The sequence below is a fragment of the Vipera berus genome (genome assembly GCF_964194415.1).
Source record: "Vipera berus genome assembly, chromosome: 2".
In the NCBI taxonomy this organism is placed as follows: Eukaryota; Metazoa; Chordata; class Lepidosauria; order Squamata; family Viperidae; genus Vipera; species Vipera berus.
The window spans coordinates 73,368,520-73,387,030 of NC_138203.1; positions in this window are offsets into that span (position 1 = coordinate 73,368,520).

Consider the following 18,511-nt stretch of genomic DNA (forward strand, 5'->3'; position numbering starts at 1 on the left):
AAGTTAACAGTAAGGTCAGCTACCTTTGTACTAGTTAACCAGCCATGAAATGGAATGAGCACTAAACAAATGAATAAAGTAAAAAGCCGACTGTAAGTGGGAGCTATGCTTAAGAACAGCTTTTTTAAAAAATTGCATATTGCGATCATTTTGAAAAGGAAGATGGAAAAGCATGTCCATAATTAAGCAATACTGAGCCCAAAATATGACATCATTGCCAATTTATGCTTTCAGATAAAAAAAATACAATAAGATAGAAATCAGAATAACATACCGCAACATACTAGCATAAGAGAAAGATAAGGAAAGAATAATATACTTTAAATAAACTATCATGCATGCATTTCTAAAATAAATCTGTTATTTAACAGTTAATGCACATTAAAGCAGTGCATGGATCAAAAAGGATTCAGAGGAATGCTTCAAACCCAGGACAAATATAGCCCCTCTCTGCTATTCGTGAAAGCAACCTCACTTTTTTGGAATTATGTGGGTCTGTCGAAATGATGCTGGTTTAAGAAATCCACTTACATAACTTGTTATGAAGGTTGTATTCCGTTGATTATTTTGTTGCCGTATTATGTATTTTAATTTTAATTATCATGAGAAGGAATTGTAAGCCTGGTCAAGTGGCAATCAATTATTAAAGTCTCACTGCTTTAATGAACATCACAAAGGTATTCACATGATACCTGATGCACTTCTGAATCATTTTTACAGTGTGTGCACCCATAAAATGCAAAAACTGTAATTAACATAGGCCATGAAATCTCAGCTGTAACTATACAGTAGTATCATGCTTGGTATAGGAAGCTTGTTTTCCTCAACTATCTGTATGTATGGTATCTAAATTTCTAAAATATATAACCAATAAAAGTATATAGTATAATGAACAAAGGAAACAAGAGTGAATTGAATGGAGAGAAAAAAATAGAAAGACATAGCATACCATGTCAGTGTGACCTCTATTCAACTATATTTCATTCATCTTCTTTTTATTACCTAATGTCTTACTTTTTTACATGATATTACTTACTTGTTTTTTGTTCTTCGTATAATACTGCTTACTCCCCCCCCCTCCCAAATGAGTAGCAATATGGATACCGGTAAGTATAATTTAGCTGTGTAGTGTTGAAACATTGAGACTTTTCCAGTGCTGACTGGCAATTACATGACTGAAGTTATTGCAGGAATGATAATCACTGAATTATACACCTCAAAGCCTATGGAAAAGATTTACCAAATGGGCTCCCCTATAAAATAAGCATAAACAGAGGTATACAAAATCAAACACACCCATGCACATTTTCATTCTTCTCCTCTCTTCTCACACGTGCTTCATCTACCTACTTTAAAGACCTAGCGGCTGTTTGTTATTTATATTAAAAAGAACAGGACTGTCATTTTATGACTGCAAACTCTGAGAAATCACAACTTGTATAACTTGTATTTTTTAACCAAAAAATAAATAAATGTTAAATTATTCTTTTACAGTGTTCAAATTATAGGTTGCAGGAACATTTATTGATTAAAAGCAGTATCATTTATTTTCAGGCCTGGCCACAGCATAAATCACAATTTGCATTTCAGCAAGGGACAGATGCAGCAAAGCACTCTTAGATTCCCAGGGTTTATTTTAGTATAAAGCAGAATGTACCTTGCCCTAGCACAGGTGACTGGCTCTCAAGGAAAAGAACATGAAAACAAAGAGGTTATTCTATTGGCAAAACCATGTGCTCTATAACAATGTAAATCAATAGCAAATCAAAATGATTATTTTCTGTAGTTTTAAAGTACCTTAGAAAAGTACTAACATAGCAAACGAGGCGTTACATTTGGCAGACTCATTGAGTTTTGTTCAGAAACAATGTGCTTTGATTACATGGCAGACGTATTTTTTATGTGCAATGCGGATGACAGAGGATTTTATCTGGCCCGTGTTAATGCACTCATGATTATTCAAACTGTTTTCTTAATTATTCCTTTAAAATAATGTTACAGCAGAAAGAAAATAAATGACGGGAATCTACTGCTTACTCAGTAAAACAAGAAAGTATTAGAATAATTAGAATAACAGAGTTGGAAGGGACCTTGTAGGTCATCTAATCCAGGGGTAGGCAACCTTGGCTCTTTTATGACTCGTGGACTTCAACTCCCAGAATTCCTGAGCCAGCCAGGCTGAGGGGAGAGTTTCCAAGCTGAGCCATGCTAGCTCAGGAATTCTGGGAGTTGAAGTCCACGAGTCATAAAAGAACCAAGGTTGCCTACCCCTGATCTAATCCAACCCACCGCCCAAGCAGGAGACCCTACACCATTTCTGACAGATGGCAGTCCAGTCTCTTTTTGAAAGCTTCCAATTATGAAGCTCCCACAACATCTGAAGGCAAACTGTTCCATTGACTGATTGTTCTCACTGTCAGAACATTTCTCCTTATTTCTAGGTTGAATCTCTCCTTGATCAGTTTCCATCCGTTATTCCTTGTCTGGCCTTCAGGTGCTTTGGAAAATAGGTTGATCCCCTTTTCTCTGTGACAGCCCCTCAAATATTGGAAGAGTTATTGGAACACTGCTACCCTCTTTCCCCAAAAATAATATTTTTATTTTTTTTGCCTCCAAAAGAGGCACCAGGTCTTATTTTCAGGGAGGCGGTGTCTTTTCCACTCACATCGCAGCAGCAGCCCAGCCGGCCCACTTCTTCTACAGCCGAAGGAGCAGCTTCATTCTGCAGCTGAGAATGGAACTCAAGCCTGCATTTTGCAGTCAGAGGCCTTCAGCTGCAGAATGAAGCTGCTCCTTCCAGCGAGGCAAGTGTCGGTCCATGGGAGGCCTGGCTGCAATGGTAAGCTCCACCACCACCCCCATCCTAACTTGATTTTTAAGGGTGCACCTCGCCCCCAAACTAGGGCTTATTTTCAGGAAATGTCTTACTTTCGGGGAAACACAGTGTCATGTCTCTTCACTAGACTAGCCATGCCCAGTTCCTGTAACCATTCCTTACATGTTTTAGCCTCAAGTCCCCAATCATCTTTGTTGCTCATCTCTGCACTTCTAGAGTGTCAACATCATTTTTATAGTGTGGAGAGCAAAACTGGTTGCAGTATTCTAGGTGTGGTCTTACTAAGGCTTTATAGAATGGTATTAGTACCTACATGATCTTGATTGAATCCCTCTGTTAACGCAACTTAGGATTGCATTGGCTTTTCTGGCTGCCACTCCACACTGTTGGCTCATATTTAATTGATTGTCCACTAAAAGATTTCTTCTATTAAGTTTCTTCTATTAAGTCTAGTTTTAAGTTATTCTTAGTAGCAATTGTTTGTTTGCATAATGTAACTTGAGGTAACCCACTTATATTACTGATCTTCTGATCATGCCCATTTGCCCCAGCAATTGCTTTCCAGAGCAGTCAATAATTTCCTTAATTGTTTCCCATTTAAAGATTCACTTCGTTATAGATCACATACAGAAAAAGATGTGAACCCACAATGAAAACCAAAGCTCAAAAAATGGCTATACCTTTTTTAAAAAAAGAAAATAGTATAGGTTGAAATCAAATACATCCTTACCAATATTTGTGAAGATCAGGTGATGTATGAGTAATTTCATCTAATGTGCAGCTTCCTATAAAAGAATAACAATCTGATTGACCAAAGATATAAACAACACTCTTTAAATTTAAATTTAATCACACATCACATATGTGAGTGTGTGTGTGTTCAACTATATAATCAAAATACATACATACATATATATTTAAAAGCTACTGATCTCCGGGATAGAGATCACTGAGCTTTCGTCAATCTACTGCTGACATCGTCAAAGTAAGAACTAATGGCTGGAAGAACCTGCTTTTGTAGCTATGTTTAATGCTCTGGTCATAGAGCGTGTAACTTGTCTACCCGCCCCGGTTAGAACAAGGGTAGACCAGTTACGCCCTCTATGACCAGAGCGTTAAACGTAGCTACAAAAGCAGGTTCTTCCCGCCAACGAAAGCTCATTGATTAAAAAAGTTTTTTCTCTATCCCGGAATCAGCAGCTTTATTGGATTTTAAATGAATGCACCTGGGATTCAAGTTTTTAAAATAGTAAAGGATACATAGTACACACACACACACATACACACACACAAGCTAAGCTAAAATCTAAGCAAATATTTCTAAAACTTGTTCTGCATTGATTATAGAGACCTAGGAAATGCTTAGCCACTCACATTCTCCCCAATATTATATAAAATAGCCTTGGACAAGTCCCTGCAGTTTTCTTGGCAAGATTTCAAAAGTGGCTTGCCATTGGCTCCTTCCTAAGGCTGATAGAGACTGACTTATTTAGGGTCACCAAGCTAGCTTTGTGCTAAAGATGGAACTAGAATTCAGTGTTTCCCGATTTCTAGCCTGGCACTTAATCAGTACACCAAACTATTTCTCCTGAAGTATCTAGTTTGTTAATTTATTCACTTTTATAATTTCTTTTTAAAACTAAACTAAAATGAAGATGGCAGTTTTTATGGTATAGCCTAATTTTGAGATTCTTCAGTTTCTTACTGTTTGTTTGTTTAACTTGTATGCCACCCATCTTACCTAATATTTATACAATATTATTCTAATTAACAAGGTGAAAAATACACACTCATTTGTTCCAGCTTGCTATAATTTTAGAATCGTCCTCTCAAAGCCCATTCATATACCTGTTTGTTTTTATCAGATCAATATGGAGTGAGCCAACTTCTCCTTTTCCAAATACATTCACAATTAAAGAAATTCTATGAACATTTATAATTGAACAGATTTCTGTTCAAAATAACCATCATCAATAAAAATTATTTTTATTGAACAGATTCAGCTCTATGTCAGTGACTCATTTAACTGCATTTGAAAAACATTTAAAGCTTGTAGACCATTTTATGAAAATATATTTGTATATATTCAACAACATCTTGTATCTCTTTTAAATATTTAACTATGCTCAAAGGCCTATACTGCCTTAGAGTTTATGTCCATCTATTGATATGGATAATTGAAAATAATTACTTGTTTTACAGTTCACCTTATTTCAAATAGTCAGGGCATCAATATAGCATCTGGACCCGAGAACAAGTGCACAGAAAAGCAATAAAGATGACAAGGGGTCTGGAGGATAAATCCTAAGAATAGCTAAAAGAACTAAGATGTTTAGCTTAATGAAAAGAAGACTCAGGGAGAGATATGATAGCTATCTTCCAATTATTGAAGGGCTGCCATATGGAAAAGGGTGTTGATTTATTCTCCATAGCACCTGAAGGTAGGGCTAGAAGCAATGAGAAGCTCATCAAACGGGAGCCCAACCTGGAAATACAGGTAGTCCTCAACTTACAACTGCAATTGAGCCCAAATTTCCATTGCTAAGAATGAGAATTGTTAAATGAGTCATGTCCCATTTTATTTTGTCACGGTTAAGTGAATTGCTGGTTATTAAGTGAATCATGCAGTCATTAAGTGAATCTGGGTTCCCCCATTGACTTTGTATGTCAGAAGCTCCCTAGGTCAGGGTCCCCAACCTATGGGCCACAGCCCAGTACCGGGCTGCAGGCTCTTGGCCAGCGGGCAGCAGAAATGGCTGGCCAGGGTGCGCACACATGGGCACATTCTCCCCCCTTGTGCTTGTGCCTATGGTGGTTGCACAAGCTTAGGGGTGCGAACGGGAATGCTAGCGCGGGGGCGTGCGCGCCCTGTTGTGCATCCGCGAATGGGCCACAAGTGCAGGGGGTGTGCGTGGCACATTTGCACATGCAGAAAAGGGCACTGGCTGCCACGGGGGTGCACAGCCATTTGCTCATGAGCATGGTGCCAGCAGCCACATGTGCAAATGCAGCTGCTAGTACTGCACCAGTGGGCGTGGCCCCGTTTGTGTGTGTGCATGCGCACACACAGTAATTTGAAAGCTGCTCTCCCCTCCGGTCCGTGAGCCCAGAAAGGTTGGAGAACTCTGCCCTAAGTAGCAAATGACAGACCCAGGAACCTGGGACACTGCAACTATCATAAATACATGCTGATTGCCAAGCGTTCAAAGCTTGATAACGTGACTTTGGGGATGCTGCTATGATCATATGTGTGAAAACTGGTCGTAAGTCACTTTTTCTAGTGCCTTTGTAACTTTGAACAGTCACTGAACAAGTGGCTGTAAGATTGAATTTCCTGAAAGTAAACTATTAAGCAGTGGAACCATTTGCCTCCCAGAGTTGTGGGTGCTCCATTATTGGAGGTTTTCAAGAAAAAATTGGACAACCATTTGGTTGGACTCCTAACTTGGGCAGGTGATTGGACTAGAAGACTTCAAAGATCCCTTCCAACTCTATGATTCTAGTCAATATGGGTAGCATTTTTTCAACTTATAAAACCTGTCACCAGACAGTAGATTAGATTAGATTAATTTACTCAAATTCAGTTGCCCAGTAGTAAAATCAATTTCATAATAATAAAAGTAACTTCTAAAGTTACTTCAGATATTGGCATCAAGGGTGAACTGCAGCGTGAAAGTACAACTTATTCATGCCTGTCTTTTTTTCTAAAATATATCTATTTGTTGATTAAAAGCAGACCAATGAGGGAAAATGATAACTATTTAAAATCATATATGATTTAAGACTGCTGACACCTCATTCAAAATATTTGATTATCAACATCATGATCATGATCATCATCATCATCCTAAATGTTTAAAAATAAATAAATGAATCAGTAACAAAACTACCAAGAACTACCAAGCCCCCACTTTGGGGGGAAAAACCAAAATCAATTATAATGTTGCAGATGACATATATCGGGGTAGGCAACCTCGGCTCTTTTATGACTCATGGACTTCAACTCCCAGAATTCCTGTGTCAGCATCTGGTTCAGGAATTCTGGGAGTTGAAGTTCATGAGTCATAAAAGAGCTGAGGTTGCCTACCCCTGACATATATCAAGAGCAGAATTACAATTCAGTCTGCCCCAAGATTGCTGAATCAGTTAAGTCTTAAAATTTTGCAGAAACAAAGGTTCATGTGTATCTATAGAGAGCAAAATTTATATCCCAAAAACGTTCGTTAGTGTAGTAATTCTTTATTCACATTTGTAAATCATCACAATTAAGCTCCATTAACTTATTATTACAAGGCAATTTTTACACATTTCTTGAGAGATGCATTTGAGTACTCGAAATATTATGTTAAACACTAAGGCCAAACCACAAGAGAGAAAAAAAATTTTCCAAATTTTATTCCTTCTCCTGTTGGATAGCACCATAGTATTTTAAGATAATTCATCATGAAATGTCTGCATTAATGAGTATGTAAAAATTCCACAGCCTTACCACTTTTACTCACAGCTAAATTCAATTTATATGCTTTCCCTTCTGACACACTATAATGACTCAGGCAAAGAATTAGACTATGTGATGGGTTTGGGTCACTCAGAGAAGTCAGTTCAAAAGCCTTATATGTTAGTAAGGCTAATACATATTTCAAAGAGATAGATAAATAAGCATTACACTAAAACGAAGAGTTCTGTTTCCAGGGCTTTTTTTCTCATAGAACGCTCAGAACGGAGTTCCGGCACCTTTTTTGGATGGAACCTTGTAGGGTAGGCAAGGTGAGTTGTATGACATGTGTGAGTTCCGGCACCTTTTTCTTTTACCAAAAAAGCACTGTCTGTTTCATATGACATTTGATAACATAGACTTTTGTGACATATATTTACTGCAAATGCAGTAAAATATTTGACAAAGTCCTGCAACAGTCTGATTAGTTAGCTTAGTATGAAGCAAGACGGCATGGCTATTAGATGGATCCACATTAGCTTAGAAACAAAATTCAGAGTCAGCTCATCAATAACTCCTCAAATGGGAGCAATATATCAAACAGGGCACCACCCTTCAATATTTGTACGCTTCCACCTTTTCATAAATGGAGCAAGACATTGGGGGAGTTACAGATATCATATAAGTAAGTGAAATAACTAATCCTCTGAAATTCAGAAATATTTAAACAATTCTTGCTAGGTTAGAGATGTGGAATTAAAAAGGAAAAGAAAGACATGTGCTGCAGACCAATAAAAAGCTATTCATTTAGGAAGCGGGAAAGTTACACGCAAATGTATAGGATAGTGACATGACAGCAGTATCCCAGTATTTGAGGGGCTGCCACAAAGAAAAGGGGGTCAACTTATTTTCCAAAGCACCAGAGGGCAGAACAAGAAACAATGGATGGAAACGAATCAAGGAGAGAACCAACCTAGAATTAAGGAGAAACTTAGCAACACCATAAGGAAAATTCTGAGATTGGAAAGATGTGGAAAACGGCAATGAAGGACTGAAAATAAGGATTATGAAGATAGACTGAGTGAAATGGACCTATTTCCTCTGAAGAAAAAATGATCAAAGAGAAATATAGGATTTTTCCTGAACCCAAAAAGCTATCATCCAGAAAGTGCAGTAAAGACTCTGTTGACATAGAATGCAGGACACAACAGAGATTGATTGGTCCAAAGTCATCAATGAATTTTCATGGTGAGGATGGAATTGAGGCTGGAGGCTCTATCGTTCCTAACCCAGTCTCTTAATTACTATGTCTCATTGATTGATTCTCATTTTTTTCCTCAAAATTGTGATGTGGAACATATTCTAATCCAGCATAAAATAAGTGTAAGATCTGACAAAATAAGAAATTAAACCAATGTGAACTGAATGCATGTCTGTCTTGGCTAGTTATTACTTTTAACTATCTATACAATTACGATTAACATTCTAACAGAAGTTGATATCTAGTCAACTGTGGCTGGTACTGAAAAAGCTAAGCAAGACTGGATTTGATTTATTACCCAATGGGAGACCAACAGGTCCCTGGAAAACATCCTGGAAGAAGGCAATGGCCTTGGTGGCGCAGTGGGCTAATGCCTCCTTAAGTAACACCAGCTGCCTGCAATTAGTGCAGGTTCGCGTCCCACCAGGCTCAAGGTTGACTCAGCCTTCCATCCTTCCGAGGTAGGTAAAATGAGGCCCCAGATTGTTGGGGGCAATTAAGCTGACTTTGTAATAATGCCGCTTGGGGTGTGTGTGAAAGCCCTAATAAGCAGGCATATACATAGAATGAAGGCTACTGCTAAGCTTGTAAGCCGCCCTGAGTCTTCGGAGAAGGGCGGGATATAAATGGAATTAAAATAAATAAATAAATAAATAAAATAAATGGCAAGCCACTTTTGCACTGATACCAAAAAACACATGAATGTGTCATTGTAATCTGCAGGAGTTTATAAACTAAACTAGATGTGGAGATTATTTATCTTTATGTGCCACTCCTGGTGAAGAGAGAAAATATCACTTTTCTAATTCTCACAATAGTGAAAACAGGTGAAATAACTACTATGTCCTTGCATAGAAAAGATTTATAGGGCTTCATAAAAAATACCTATTATTATTAGTTGGGATAGTAGTAGTAGTAGTAATAATAATAATAAATTATTTGGAAGGGACCTTGGAGGTCATCTAGTCCAACACCCTGCTCAGGTAGGAAACCCTATACCCCATTTCAGGTAGATGGCTGTCCAATCTCTTCTTAAAAACTTACAGTGTTGGAGCATTTTCAGCTTCTGGAGGCAGGTTGTTCCCCTGATTAATTGTTCTACCCGTCAGGAAGTTTCTTTTTAGTTCTAGGTTGCTTCTCTCTTCTCTCTATCTGTTGCATGGGAAAGTCCTCACATCAATTTCTAGTATCGCCAGTGAAGTCTAAGTGGTATGAACATCTCTTTGGCTGAGAACCGCAAACCCTACTGCTAATCAGGGTAACAAACAGAGCAAGTGAATTGTCTGATCTAATACAGCTTGAAATCCAGAACCACGAATCATTCAGTTTTTACCACTTCCTAAAAGTTTTTCAGATAACATCTAATATTTATTGCTGACATTACTTTTCTTACACATATTTCACTCATATATCAGAAAGCCAAAGTAGACATGCCATGGGAGCTGTGATTAGATCTTCCTTTAAAAAGCTAAAACTAGTCAGCAGTCACACGTGACTGCTTTAGAAAAAAACGCCACTAAAAAATGTTTAACTCTTTCATTTCGAATCCCTTCTTCGGATTTTAGCTATGAAGTATGAAAAGTCAGAGATGGCTTTTGAAGACAAGAGTGAATATCAGCTTTCATAAAATGTGATTTACAGAACTAATAAGATATAAATGAAAATCAATAATGATTCCCTGATCACATATCTGACTTCTCTGCGATGTTAGAGATAAAAAACAAAATTGTTAAAGATTTAAATAAATTCTTGCAATACATAAAAAACATATTACAATTCTTTTAATGGTGATAATTAATTTTAGGTAAATTTTGAATATAATTTGGGCACGTTGAAGTAGCAATGCTTAAACCTGTTGGCCATCTTGCAGTTGAAATTATTGGAAATCAGTTTCACCTAATTTCCTCCAATTTTAGCTAAATCATGATCCTGTGGTTTTACAGGAAACAATACACAAAGGGGAAGTTTCAGAAAGGAAAGCTAGCTATCCCCAAATGCAGTCCTTTTTAAAATTCAGCAATTCAGTCCCCCTTCATCTCTCTGAGGCTACTGAAATATAAACATGTAGCCACATGTTGCAGCTACAGATATCACCATGTGATCTGGGAGCCAATCACAATTGCTTGACCAACTACAAATATTTTTATTCCAGATTGGAATAAAACATTTTTTATTCTTTTTTTTAAAGTAAAGAAAAGCTTCATCATACATTTCCTACTGTCTTGTGCTATAAATGGAAATTAATTTTTATTCCAAGAGTGATTCTTAATGGCATATGTCACAGGTCTGCAACCCGCGGCTCTGGAGCCGCATGGGGCTCTTTCAGCCATCTCCTGCGGCTCCCAGTCCTCTGCCATGTGCAGTTCAAAAAAAAATTGGGACTAAAAAAGTTCAGCCAATCAATTCATATATGCAGGGTAAGTGCATATCTTGCCTTGGCTCCACTCTTCAGTCAAACCCTGTTCTGCGCATGCGCGCATGTACGCGCATGTGCACACATTTTTTGCGGCTCCCAGTTTTTCCTTTTGTGAGGCAACTGGTTCCGAGTGGCTCTTTCACTGTTTCAGGTTGCTGACCCCTGGCATATGTGAACCTCAGCCTCCAATGACAGTGCATGTTCTTCCTCTAGAGCAGCCTTTTTCAACCTTTTTACCTTGGAGAAACCCATGAAATAATTGTTAGTTCTCAAGGAACTCCTGTATAAAAAAAATAACAAAAACTTCACAATACAATTTACTTCTAACCTAAACAGTCCATGTTTTTACAACATTTAGAACAGGCTGGCAAGCAGAAGCCCCACTGGCCTCATACAGAATCTTCCCTTGGAAACTTGGCTAAGAAAGACTGCTCTAGTCTAGAGGATACGGCCATCGCTGTAATCTTATTTGGAAGGAACTGAATTTGCTCAATTTCTAACATTAACACTTATGCACCTTGACTCAGAACTATTTCTCAAACAAAGTTATGAAAAGGTAGGGATGACAATGGTTAAAAGAGAACAACGCTCTAGACATGGTTCAAAGGCACTCACATTTAGCATCACTTCACATTCCAGGATTTTGAAATATGAAGCTCAAATGAAGGAAATTATTTAGAATTTAGAGCAAGATTAAGACACCTGCATCTGTGGTCTCACCACTGCGTATCTGAAAAAAAGAACCACCAGGAATACAAAATAACAGCAACTTCTTGTCCTTACTGTACTCACAAAGCCAACACTAGCCACCCAAGTGAGGATGTCACATTACAGTCAGCTACAATATCCAACTTAGAATATACAGAGGAGGGCACCAAGTTGGGTAAAACACGTGTTGTATTACCTCCAGTTTTCCAACCCTGAATTTCTTTCCCTTCTTATTACAGAACAGGGAGATCACAGTGAGACACCTATAATCCCGTCCGGATTATTTACAATTCAATACTGAACGTACAGAAAATTGGAGAGAGATACAGAGGGGATAACTCATAGACACGGAAAAGTCTCCCGGCCAGTCTTAAACCTCCAAGAGGAGCAGGCAGCAAACCGACTGCTCCCCTTCAGTCGAAGCAAAAACAAGAGAGGAGTGGAGAAATCAAGCGCTGCTAGATCTAACTCAGTTTAATGATCAACAAGATGACAAATCTCCCGAAGGGAATATTTGTTTCAACTTTTTCACATGCTGTTTTTTTTCCCCTCCCATTCCCCGGCAGGGCTTTGGATGACTTGAGAGGGAAAGGGAGGGAACGAGAGACACCGTCGGGAAGGAGCGCTCCGGAGGCCGGTTTAGCGCTTCCTTCCACCGCCAATCCAACGCGAGGCATCGGTGGAAAAGGGGGACGCGGGATCGGGACAGAGGGAAAAGTCGCTTTTGAGAGGGAAAGAGCCAGGAGAACGAGCAACTTCCAGGAGGAGGCAGTCCCGGGGTCAAGAGATACCCTTCAAACCGGGCAGCCCGACGCGGCCAAACTGCAGAAAAGACGCTACTCGAATTAAACCCCCTAGCTCCCGTCGATTGCCAATTCCATCAAAACTTTGCATTTTCCCAACGGAGTCTAAGAGGACAAACCAGGCAGGATTGGGGTTGGGTTGGGGGGAAAAAAGACCACCGCGCGCGCCTAGCATTCCGTTAATAAAACGCCCACCTTCCCGTCAAATCCAAGCCGGGGCTCCCCCGAGGCTCCACAAACTCAACCCCGGGGGCCGCGGGGAAGGGAGACGGCCGGTTCCCGCCAACTCCCCCCCCCCACACACACACACACCAGTCAAAGATACGTACGCTGCTTTTAGGCCGTGGCCCTCTTCGGATGCCTCGCTCCGGATCGGGAGCGGGCCGCTGACGGAGGCGCCCACGTTTTCCCGGAGTTTGGCGAAGACCCCCACCCCACCCCACCCCCCGGCCGCGCGAGGCAGCGGCGCGTCCAAATCCCAAGTCTCCCGCAGCTGCCGCGACGGGGATATTTCTGACGGGCGTCCCTCAGCTGTGGCGCGCCAAGGCTGACCCCGCTTTTTTTTTTAATTGCCCTCGAGGAAAGTTCCGCCGGCGGCGGCGGCGGCGGCAGCAGCATCCAACTGACCAGGTAACCAGGTTTTCCCACAACAAAACCTCCAGGTGCCCGTCTCTTCTTCGGCCAGGCACGGCGCCCCCGCCCCACCCCTCTCGTCGACGCCGGGAGCGCAGCAGCTACAGGCGAAGGGGAGCCTCGTCGCGCGTTCAGGCAGATCGAGTCGGGGAGGGGAGGGGGGGACTTCTACCTTTCCCAGACGACCGGGGGAGAAGTTCTCCGTTGGAGTCATTGGCAAGAGAGGCCCGGGGGAGGGGAGGTGCTCGGAGGTGTTTTACTTGGAGCTTATGTAGCACGTTTCGTACCCAAACACAATACACACGCGACTTTCACCCTGGAGGTCCCCGCTTGGGTGAAGCCGTTTGGGTCGGTCTGAAAGGATGCTTATACACACACACACACACACACACACACAGACACACAAAACACACACACACACACACCCGCCCCGTCCTCACCGGAGACTGCCTGCTGCCTGCTTTGCAGAGGAAGGGGAACGGGAAGCTTTGCCTGCTGATTCTCCAGCAGGGACGGGCGGGGTGGGAGTAGAGACGACCCAGCTGGCAAGCGCCGGCCCGCTCAGCGGCGATGCCCGCGCTTTTCTGAGGGCCGGAGCTGCCGCCTCCAGCGCCACTGCGGACTCTCCGGGGAAGCGGGGGGGGGGAGGGAGAGAGAAAGGAGACCAGGCGGCGGAGACTATAGGGCGAGCGAGGGCGCGTGAGGGCTGCCAGCAGCCAGCCGAATGCCAGATCCTGAGGGGAGGGAGAAGAGGGCGGGAAGCCATTAGTCAATAGGGGGGCCTCCGGGACGCCAAACCCCAGCGCAGGACTCTTCCCTCCCACCCCCCATCGGCCCTGGCACGTGAGTCACCGGACTAGCCAGGGAACAAGCTAGTGGTGCGTCGCTTCCTCGCCTTTCCCAGCGCTTTTATTGTAAAACTCTGTCGCAGGAATGTTAAAAGCCAAATACCCCGGGTCTTGCGTAATTTCTCTCCTTTTTCCTCCTCCGCCTGCTCTCGTTATTGCTAAACAAAACTAGAATTGAGATCTCTCTCCTAGCCTCACCACCACCACCCCCATCCGCCATCCAAATGCAATACCAGAAAAGGGACACGTCATAAAAGTTCCTTTCAAATCTTGTAGCCTGCTTAGACTGCAGCTCTAGAGCAGGAGGAGATGGAGGGGGGGGGGGCAGAGAGAGAGAGAGAGAGAGAGAGAAAAGGTTGTGAAATCGGGATTATTATTTTTTTCCACTGTCCTCATCACTGAGAAACAAACAGCTGGGATGATGGGTGCTATAACTCAGCACAATTAAGCCAAACTGTTGAGCCAGCGTTTTGTTTCTCAAGTTATTTATCTTGAGTTGTATATCTAAACTTATAGCTCTTTGCTCAGGAATCAAGCAAGAGTCATTCTAATAAGAGTGAATGGAATTACAGGGTCGCCAGTGATGACTCTCACTATTGAATAGATTAATAAGTAGTATGGGACAATAGTGTTATGCATCTGTTTAGAGTTTAGATTAGATGTACAATTTTCACTTAAAATTCTGGCACTATTTTCTTTCTCTAATTTGAATACGGTATGAGAAGAAATGTAAGAAGCCTTGAAGCCGATAAGGTACATTGGAACGTCATGCAATTTGTCCACCAGGTCTGAAGTTTAACCAAATCTGTAACCAATGCTACTTCAAAATGTGTCTATAAGGAAGTAACAAAGATATAGATAGGGGATCTGGGCCCCTCTGCCATCTTTGAAATTCAAATATGATTTAATTCGAGAACTAGTACTACCATTAATTACTATGGTACTTTTCATTAAAATACCATTGTGTTTGTGCAAAGATACATTTTTAAATTGCAGAAATTTAAAATGCTTATATGGGTTACCTCTGTAACATTGAGAAATTTCAAAGTATGAAATATATTTTTGGCCAATGACAGATTTCAGTCATAAGTTATTTGATAAGAAAAACATGGTGGGGCATGTGAGAAAGATTATTATTTGCATTTGTCCTTTCCTAATTTGAAAATAGAGTTGCTAGATTTATTCCTGGAAAATCTCCTGTGATATCTACAACTTATGTTGCAAGCACAGAATGAGCAATGGATGAAGATGGAGGCTTAAAGCTTCTCTAATACATACCAAAGAATCATATAATTGAATATTCTATTAACAACACTAGCCAAGCAAATGCTTCTTTGAAACTACTGGTCAACAACAATTTTGTCCAAAAGTATGGACTATTATATATACTATTGTGGAAAGTCACCACCCCCCAGAGAAGGAAATATTAAAAGGGCAGAAAAATATATTTCCTCAAAGGATCTTAAAGAGGCAGAAAAGCATGCCTCTTAATAGCCCCAAGTCTCCCTCCCCCAAGCAGAAACCAGCTCTGCAGAATTGCAAATGATAATCTTGTCAGAAAGACTGGAGTCAGGAAACTGGGGTTAGGAAGAAAGATCCCTAGAATCAACACTAAAAATCTAAGAGGCATCCGCCACAGCCTCAGGGAAGCAGGACATGACCCTTGGGACATAATAGGATTAACCCACCACCATCAGAATACCAGAAAGGCATACCCAGACTCAGGTCAAAATACATGACACAGGAAATACAAAGCCTCAAACAGGAACAGGAAACAACCTCAAGAACCCCAGAGAGTATAAAAACTCACTCCCTACATGTGCTCACTCTCTTTTCTTCCAGAGCCATTTTCCTGTCTGGCTCTCCTCTTCAGTAAACTGCAACCTTCTTTCTAAAGCAGTCACCATGTTGTTTATTCCCGGCTTGGACTGAACCATGATGAAGACTTTTCCTTCAACGCTATAGTCTCAGCAGACTTTTCCCATGCTGAATTTCAAAATGAATTCAGTTTTTTTAAATATTAGTTTATTTGTGATCCCATCTTTATTATTCTGTTCAATTAATGGCATAGTACTATATTTTAACTACAGTAGCATATTTGTAACAGCTATTGAGCAAAATCAGGTTATTATTACTGTTCTCTAATACAAATAATCTCAAGACAAAGAAAGAAGGCATGATAACTACCACAAGACAACACACTGCAGGTTGAATCATGTTTGAACATGTCTAACGTGAGCTCAGTCTCTTCCTGGAGAGCAGTTCCTTATTGGTCTGGGGCCAGAACTTACAGTATAAACAGTTTAACTATATATTCTCTGTATTGCAGATTTAATATTAGACTGATTATAATAGCGTTGTGCTTAGCTACATACTGTTACCATGCCAGGAGATAGTAAATTATCCTGATACTTTCTGCTGTTCTGTGGTGAGTAAACATTTAAATCTCAGATACGAAACTTCATCCCACTTGTCAAAAGACGCTATAAACCGTAATTTTGATTGTAAGGCGGGTGACAAGGGAATTGGGTCACTGACATTTGCGTGTGACGTGTTAGATTTCATGCTATGTGCAGTTTACCATTTCTATGGCATGGAAGAGTTGATTTATTCTGATTTATTATCTGCAATAATTCTCACCCAATATTTTAAATTATCTGTTCTTCAAATAAGCCCCATTTGTTGACACAAGAGGATCTTGTTCATGATTTGAACTTAAGTTGCAGGCTGAACTTTTAGTTATGAAATTAAAAGGCTAGATCTTCTTTGCCATGATACTTAAGTCCACCCACCCCCAAACATGGCTGTGTAATGAATTTAACAAATTCTTCCAAGTAGGTGGGCTATAATAGAGTTTTGTGAAGATGTTTGTTCTGGAGGCTCTCAGCCATGAACACAATATGAGTGGCACTTGTTCACTGATTCCTCAAAAACTGTCTTTCTTCAATGGAAATAAATTACTGTTCATACAAGTAGCCCTAACAGCTAACTTGAAAGAGTCATGTAAGGATATGAAATTACTTTGAGAAAAGATCAAGTATAAAAAATATAAATAGAATATCTGTGGAGATCTGAAGGTCATTGTACTTTTGCTCAGATTACAGCTTAGAAAATTCAAGGTACTGTTTTTCTATAGGAATGGGACAATAGGAACAAAATAAAACCCTTTACATTATAGAATAATGGCAAAATGATACCTTGTTTGCTTCAGAAATACATACAGTAAATAATATACTTGTCACCCTGAAAAGATTTTCCTTCCTCTTTGTACATCAAATTTGGACATATGAAACATATTAAAGTGATGGATAAAAGAACTGGATTCATGTACTTGAGGACTAAATTTCAAGGATTAGTGATGCTAGATTAGGGAAGGTTTGTAGGTCCTCAGCTAAGAGAATTAAGAAAACAGGGCAAATTTAATTAAAAGTTAACTGAAGCTGAAAAATCTGGCATGGCAAACATTTAAAAGCATTTGCAAAACCTTTTTGGGAAATCATAAAGTAAAAAACTACCATGAAATAGTGAATGATCTTCTGAAATCAAATCAAGCTATGTGTTGCAGCCATTGAAAGTTCATTCTTGTTCTCAATTGGAATTTTTCCCTGATAACCTCAGCACAGTCAGCAATTTCACCAAGACATTTTAAACATGGAAAAATGGTACCAGTGCAAATGGGTTCCCAGTGTGCTGGCTGATTATTGCTAGACGCTTAAGAGAGATATTCTGGATGTAAAATTCAGTAGAAAATCAGACACAGCTTCTTTTTAAGTAACATGTTTGTGCTTTTATTTAACTTGTAAATACGGACTAATATTAAAGTAAACTTGCATGTCATTCAAAAACCATTCTTGATAGACAAATTCTGAAAATAGGTATGAGTAAGATTAACCAGTCTTTCTTTGTATGAAACACACACACACATTAGAACACAGATACCGGTATTTTTTGTCCTCCATTTTTGTTTCTTGGCATTTTACATTAACAGCTTGGATATGGATAAACTACAATGTCTTGTCAGTTTTTTGCATACTATAATTACATTAACAAAGATCATCAGTTGGATTAAAACTATAGGATTGCTTCTATCTTCTCTGAAAATAATATCAAATAGAGTACTTAAAATAAAATCACTGGCACTGAATAGCATCTTTTGCTGGCCCTATAAAATCTGCCAGTCCTAGCTTCTTCTGAAGAACTGATAGATCATTGAGATGCCTCTCCTGTAATGTGAATGATCCTTCTGCAACCTAGCTCATGGGATGTAGGGCAGAAAAGAAAAGCTGTATTGTAATGTTGCCTTGCATTTGTGTTATGCTGCATTCAAAATATATACAATTGTATCATGAAGCATGTTTCATCATTATAATAAAATGGACATATCTGATACTGATGCTGTAGCTTGTCTGATACTAACGGCTGTTTTTCAAATATGGTTTATAAGCATTTCTATTTGCATGCCCCTTGCATTTCTAAAAATAAATTGGAAGGTGTATTATCACCTAAATGTTGTTCTCTAAATGCCAGTGACCAATGATACATTACTATCAAACTACAAATCTATGTCAGGA